The sequence below is a fragment of the Nicotiana sylvestris genome, chromosome 7, assembly GCF_000393655.2.
Source record: "Nicotiana sylvestris chromosome 7, ASM39365v2, whole genome shotgun sequence".
NCBI lineage: Eukaryota > Viridiplantae > Streptophyta > Magnoliopsida > Solanales > Solanaceae > Nicotiana > Nicotiana sylvestris.
This window is the reverse complement of record NC_091063.1, coordinates 107,145,257-107,152,626: the sequence shown is the minus strand read 5'-3', so window position 1 is coordinate 107,152,626 and position 7,370 is coordinate 107,145,257.

The window sequence follows — 7,370 nt, the reverse complement described above, 5'->3', positions numbered from 1 at the left end:
TTCTCCGAAACCGACGACGGGTCAGGCAAAATCTTTCAAAAGACCTTAATGAGCGGAAAACAAAGCCTACAAAAATCCCACGGGCAAAAACCGCGTAAGAGCCATTGTCGCCAGCTAAGCAAGCCTCTAGGCCACATATTAAAAGGTTTCTACGACCAAACAGTGTAAGAGCCATCGTCGATAGCTAAAAAAGTAACAACTTGAGGATTAAAGTGCGCTCGAATTGTAACCCGATTCAGAGACCGGATCCAAAATAGTTAACTAAGCAAGCCTCCGAGCCACATATTAAAAGGTCTCTTTGACCAAACAGCGTAAAAGCCATTGTCGCCAGCTAAAAAATTAACAACTTAAGGGTCAATTCAAGCTCGAGTCGCAACGCGACTCGCAGACTGGACCCGAAATAGTTAAACAACAATATGCCTAAGGGCACGACATAAATGCCACTATCGCCAGCCAAGTGGGCCTCCAGGCCACGCACCTATAAGGTCACTCTGACCTGAAGCACAAAAGGTTATCGCCATCCGCCTATGCTGGCGGAAGAGAACTTAAGGGCCAATTAAAGCTCGAATCGCAACGCGACTCGGAGATTGGACCCGAAATGGCTAAATTACAATATGCCTAAGGTCGCGGCATAAATGCCACTATCGCCAGCCTAGTGAGCCTTTGGGCCACCCACCTGTAAGGTCACTCCGATTTGAAGCACAAAAGGCCATCGCCATCCGCCCATGCAGGCAGGAAAGAACTTGAGGGTCAGTTAAAGCTCGAACTGCAATGCGACTCAGAGACTGTACCTAAATTAGTCTAAAGAGAAAATGCCCAATGGCAAGAAATGGGAGCAATTAAATGATTTAAGGGCAAGAAGGCTCAAGCTGAAGCCCGACTCGGACACTTAGCCTAAACTATCGGGCAAAGCACGGAGGCCTTAGCACCTGCTCACGTCAAGGATCGCACTTAACAGCCCCCAGGCTTATCTAATCAGTTCCAGACCTATGAGGATCCCGCCAAACACCGAAACCAGCCTGCCTGGTCGAAAACAATAACAGAAAAGAGGTACAAAAAAAATAAAGCTTCAAGTTTCTTCTTATATTACATACGCAAAGAAAAAAAGGGGGGCGCATTCTCCATCTACGGACATGCTCTACATATATCAAAAACAAAGCGACAAAATGGCAAAGTCTACGCTCCGCTCTAAAGGGCTACAGCTTGCCGGGTTCGCTCTTCACCTCGTCATCAAGAAGAGACCGCGCATCACGTTCGTCCGCCTTTGCTCGAGCCAATTCCTTTGATAGAAGGAAGCCCCTCTTACCAATCTCCTTGAGTAATTCTCTTCGGGATCGCCAATGAACATATTCCTCAATCCTCTTCTCCTGGTTGAGGGCTCGCTTCAACTTAGCTTGAGCGTCCGTAGCGTCTTTCTTACGAATCGCCATCTCCTGATTATCCTTGGTTTGGCCTAGCACCGCTTCAGCCCGGGCATCAATTAATTCATCTTTGATCTTCGAGAGATCAGATTCAAGTTTCTCGATCATATCCTCTTGAACTTTGGCATTATCACGAGTCAAGCAGAGTTGGGCTTCGAAGGCGGGGACCTTGGCCAAGGCTTCTTCCTCCTCTAAAGCTTGAGCTTGCACCCAAGCCCTTAGCTTGCCACAGGCAATTCTGACGCGTTCGACGTAGCCCTTGAGGTACTCCAAGGCCTCCATCCTTTTTTGCAGCTAATATAACAAAAGGGGGTTAACCTTGAGGTCTAAGAGAAACAAAGCATAAGCTGTAGGAAGTTACCTGCTCCGTCAAATAGTTTTCATAATTCCAGCTCCGATACACCTCATATCACCAATGTTGCAACTCAACTACCTTCCCCTTGCTAAGGAGCCTAAGGGATTCGCCCTCGCCTAGTGTTTTCTAAATCTTGGCACCTTGACGGAGCAGCTCGGACATAATCCCATCACAAGCCTGCACAAGGAAAGTTCAATAAAGGGAGGAGGACATGGAATACAGGGGAACTGCGCCCAAACTCACCACAAAGTGAAGCCGACGAACTCCTTCAAAGTCAGAACACACTCCTGTTGATCCTGCCTCTTCGACCCCGAGAGAACCGACCTCGGGCACAATATGTTCACTTAAAGGAATTGCCGACCGAAAATCAGGTACTTCGGGAGTAGAAGACTCTGATAATGCCCTCTCCTTCGAAACACGGGCCTGATCAGCACCACTAAAAGCTCCATCACACAGCGGATGCCGATCCCCCTTATTGCCATCGTCCCTCGGCTCGGAGGCCGACGACTTTTTCCCCTCTTCGGAAGAGCATTGCCTCATCCTAAGGAACCACCCAATATTAGCAAAAGTCGAATCCAATACAAATGAAATGGGAAAATGTTACTTCAAATATACGAAAGCCAAGGAAAACGCAACGTGCACACATACCTTGGTATTTTGCTCCCCATCTGGCCTGGAATACAGCTCGCCACTGACGATCATCTTAGGACGAATGGGTCACCAGCCTCCAAACCCATCCCGACAGGTCAAATACTTCGCCCGGCGTCCATGGAGTTGCTGCAACAGGGGAAATAACGTTATTACTCAACCAATTTTTGCTATAGGCAAAATCTGAGAAAGCACCAGAGGCTCCACTCACGTGCATAATTCCACCCTTTGAGAAATGGCAAAAACTCCACGGGGATAATGTCGACCATCCGGACCCAGATAGACCAACAGGCCCACTCTCGACCTCCGTCCTCTTCGTTGTCAACTACAAAGGGCATGGACGAACGATACCTTAAGGTTAGCAGGACCTGATGATGAAAGGTCCGGTATAGCCTCTCGAAATGGTTAAGCGTAAATTCAAGCCCAGCTTTCTCTGCAAAGAACCTCATCATCAGCACCACCTGCCAAAACGACGGATGTATCTGCGCCAAAGTAATCCGATACTTCGAGCAAAAATCAAGCACAACCCTGTCAAGAGAACCAAACGCGAAAGGATATAGATGCACGCTCAAGAATCCATTAGTAGAGTCTGTGATACCCTCGTTTGGGGGAAGCACCTGCAGTGTTACCCCCTCGGTCCATCCATAGCATTTCCTCACCATCACCAAATGGTCCTTTCTTGTCAAAGACGTTGTCTTCTGAGCGAACTCCCTCGGTTCCTGAGCACCAGGAGCAAAACTCCCCATTCCCACCGGACCGGCCCCGAAGTGGTTTCCATGACTATGGTAAAACTAATAGGTCAAGACAAGGGCGTGCACCGACGCTTTTTATGCCTAGAGAGATGAAGTACCCTATGCCAAAGCAGAAGAGTAGCTATCTAAAAATAGTGAGGTTTGGCGAAGAAGCCGAAGCCGCCCCACATATATGCGAGAAACAGCAACGACTCGCTTACCCGGAGTAAGTCTTGAGAAACCTACAACCTTAATGCAAATTGACGGGGTGATACCCGATCCCGAAAGAATCCTTCGACGAGAGGCCAAGACTCAAGTAATTGTTCGTATTATCTCCAATCTCGAGGCATCTCTCTACCTCGGGGATCCCCGCCAAAGAGAATACGGACTTCGGAAAGCTTTCAACGCCATCACTCGACGCGAGGCAGTACCTGGTCTCACGATTCCTTTTCTAGAAAAGAGGAATAAACACAAGAAGCTCCAATCATGAAAGCTCCACGAAGGTTCGAGGCAGCACCTGAGTACAAGCATCTCCTCAGCTAAAGTCTATCCTATACATTTTAAAAAGGACTATCTACATCAAGATCAGAAGGGACCCCCGGGTACCCCAAGCTGACCTTCATTCAGGATAACATTCCCAAAGGTCTTGGAATTCGATGCATTATCCTCATACAACTCGGAGGGCCCCGATAGCCCGAGGTATGTCGGTGGATTCGAAAGAAAGCCATGTCGATTAGTAGAAGATCAGAAAGAATGCTCGCATCCAAGTCAGATATCAGCAGTCAACAAATAAAAGAAGGCATTCAAAGGGCCTCGAAGGGCATGAGAGCATACAGAAATGAGGAAAGCAGAAATCAGTAAATTGTATTTTTATTCATAAAAATTTGTGTACAAGAGGCCCTTGAGGGGTCCTTACATACAATTACAAAAGCCTTCGGAGGATCTCTACGCCTAAAGGAAGAGACAAAGGGATGCACACGCAAAGCCTGAAGACCGGTCCACCTTCGAAGGTCCGCAACAGGTGCCTCCGGACGCACATCCTCGGGAGTTTCATCCCGACCTTCCACACTGATATCCCCAAGGGGCAAGGTGGATGGTAGGGAGGGATGAAAAAACGCCATAGCTCTCCAAAGCTCGAGGACCCTCTTTGGCCAAGGGAGCCTCATAGAGACAGCGGACCGAACAACCTCCGGTCCTGCTTGCACGGCTACTTAGAATCCACTTCTTGGAGCATCTAGCCATGCAAGTGCCCAACTCGGAGCAGAGCACCACGTCGAGCCGGGGTATGAAGGTGAGAAGCGGTGTATAATTCGCAGCCCCTTTTGAGCAGCGTTGCATAATCTGAACGACTGTCTACATGAGAGGGAAATAAGCTCCCCGTCCATCATCATCTCAGGCCAACGACAGCAGCCATAGTGAACATGCTAACAACCACGGCAGTAGCGGGACAACATGGTTGTGCTCGACGAAGGGAAGCCCCGGCAGAAGGCCACAACATAGTCTAAGGAAACTCCGCCAAACAACCTTGAGGCCATGAGCCCCAAGAATAATGTTCAAAGGTAGAAGAAGATGGTAAGAGGGAATAGGCAAGCAAGCCAACAAAGGCACTGGGATAAGAAAGACAATGCCAGAGCATCCCCATTTATAGGGGGCTATGACGTGGTCGTCGAGGCCTTGGAAGATTGACCGACGGGCGCAATTAATGCATCCTTGGAAAAACGAACCGAAGGCAGTACCTTCACCTTGGAGAGTGGGAATCAGGAGTGCATTGAATAAAGTCAAAAATGCATGAGCCTGTGGATGCCCCAGTCGCTACAAAGCTCGTGCTAGGAGTCACATCATAGGAATAACGTCGCCGTAAGGAGCTAGAGGAGTTAGAATCATTTCCCATCACTTTGTTATGGGAAACACGGAGACTATCTGTACGAGGCAAACTCAGAGGACTTGATTTCTTCCTGTCAAGTCATTTCGGGAGAATGCCTCAAGACCCCGAGGACGGGAGGCCACGACCGAGTTCCCAACCTCGAGGCCCAACTCAGAAAAAATGAAGATCGAAGCCATCACGAAAGGGGAAGCTCCCAAGGCACATGGCTAGGCATGACGGGGCCGGCCTATATAGAGCCTATGTTGAGGCGTCGCATCAAACTATCTCATCTCCATACTTTGTAATTAATCTCCACGCACTAGTAGCCGAGTTCCCCTCATATATAAAGGGGACTTACACTACCGTGTAAGGGACTGATGCTGCTCCATTTCTCCACAAGTGCAATAATATCTCTCTCTCTTTTCTTTCTAACTTATTCGTTCTCACTGCCCCGACACCACCTCGATATTCGTCGCGTTCTTACTCGTTGTTCATCGTATGCCTTAGTATTGGACAGAAAGAGACTTTATTAATTATATCTTCAATTGTTATCCCACCCCCGACCGTCTGCGATAGCTCGAGCTCAATCCGACATCGACCCCAAGGTTCCTCATCGACTAGACACACGTCCGGGCAGCAGTCCCTGCAGTTCGATTATCATCCTATTTTAGGTTGTATTTAATCTTTACGCTCCATATTATTAGCATCAACTGCTCTAACAACTAGCTGGGGAATAGATCACGTATTTTTAGAATCTCATTTACAAATTTAATTATTGTTACCATTTTCACGGTAAACATCCCCACCCCCACGTGGCAGCTAGCCACTCCTTAGCCAAATGACTCTTGGTCATTTTCTATTAGGTGAAAACCTAATGGATGAAACAACAGAAATAAAATATAGCAGCAGCATTTGGATTTCAAAGAACGAAGGAAACATTAAACAAAGGTTTTAAACTCTTCTTCCTACTCTGCTTATTTTCTATTTATCAAATTTTAGGTGCTACAGATACTATAACAACAACTCAATTTCTCAAAGATGGGGAACTCAATATTAGTTTATCTGGTGGAAATTTCGAAATGGGCTTTTTCAGTCCAAGTAATTTTATGTTTCGGTATGTGGTATAAGAATATTTCTGTCACAACAGTTGTGTGCGTTGCCAATAGAGAATCTCCGTTAAAAAATACATCAGGTACAGTAAAAGTTATTAAGCCCGGATTACTTGTAATAGTTAATGAGAATAACCACATCATATGATCAACAAATATCTCAAGATCTGTGCAAAATCCTATAGCAAAAGTTACCAATTTCAAAAAGTTTTTGCAATATATTGTGAGATGCTGGCTAAAGGAGTTCCTCCTAATGTTGCTACATACAACACTATATTAGCATCTCTGTCAGCTGTTGGATAAATGAATGAAGCAACTGAATTGCTGAATGAAATGAAGGGGAGGGGCTTTGTCCCTAATGATAATACATATGACATGGACTGGGCGCAGTAAGAATTCTTTTATCACATCTTTGTCTATCTTTGATCAATGAGCATAAGATAGGTTATTTGGTTGAGAAACCTTTATTCTTACCTTTAATTTCTTTTTTGGAGAAATTCCACATGTGTTAACAAAGGTACATATGATATAGTAATTAGCGACTTTAGCTGTAAGTGGTTACCTATTATAATGGCCCTTAATTTTCCTTTTTATGGTATTATTGCTGTTTTCGCATCACTAGAGAACCAAAAGAATATGGACTGGTGTTACGTCCCGTAGTATTACGTCGATGTTATGCTCTGCAGTAATATATTACGATGATGTTACCCTCTGAAGTAATATATTACGATGATTTTATGTCCTGCAGTATTACATTACGATGATGTTACGCTTCGCAATATTAAGTTACGATAGTGTTGCACCCAGCAGTATTACAATACTGTGATGTTACGCTTCGTAGTATTAAGTTACGATGTTGTTGCACCCTGAAGTATTGTACATTGAATTTGTCGTAAGGTAATTGACATCAGTCCAAGTAAAAGATTATTTGGAGATTATAAGGATTATGCTATTTCACAAGTGATGAGTAAATTCATAAAGAAGAGAGGGGAAGCAAGACAAAGAAAATAAATTTTCATCCAAGTTTGGCATTTTGGGACAAAATATAGCCCGAGTTAAAATACCTGATATTTATGAACTAGTACCATACAAGGTATCTGTGACGACCCGACCAGTCGTCTCATGAGTTACAGATCCGTTTCCCCCATTTATGCTTCTTTATGCTTTGTTTATCCGTGTTATGCGGTATCGGGCTGGTCGGATCGAGTTCGGAAAGGATTTGGTAAGGTTTGGGACACTTAG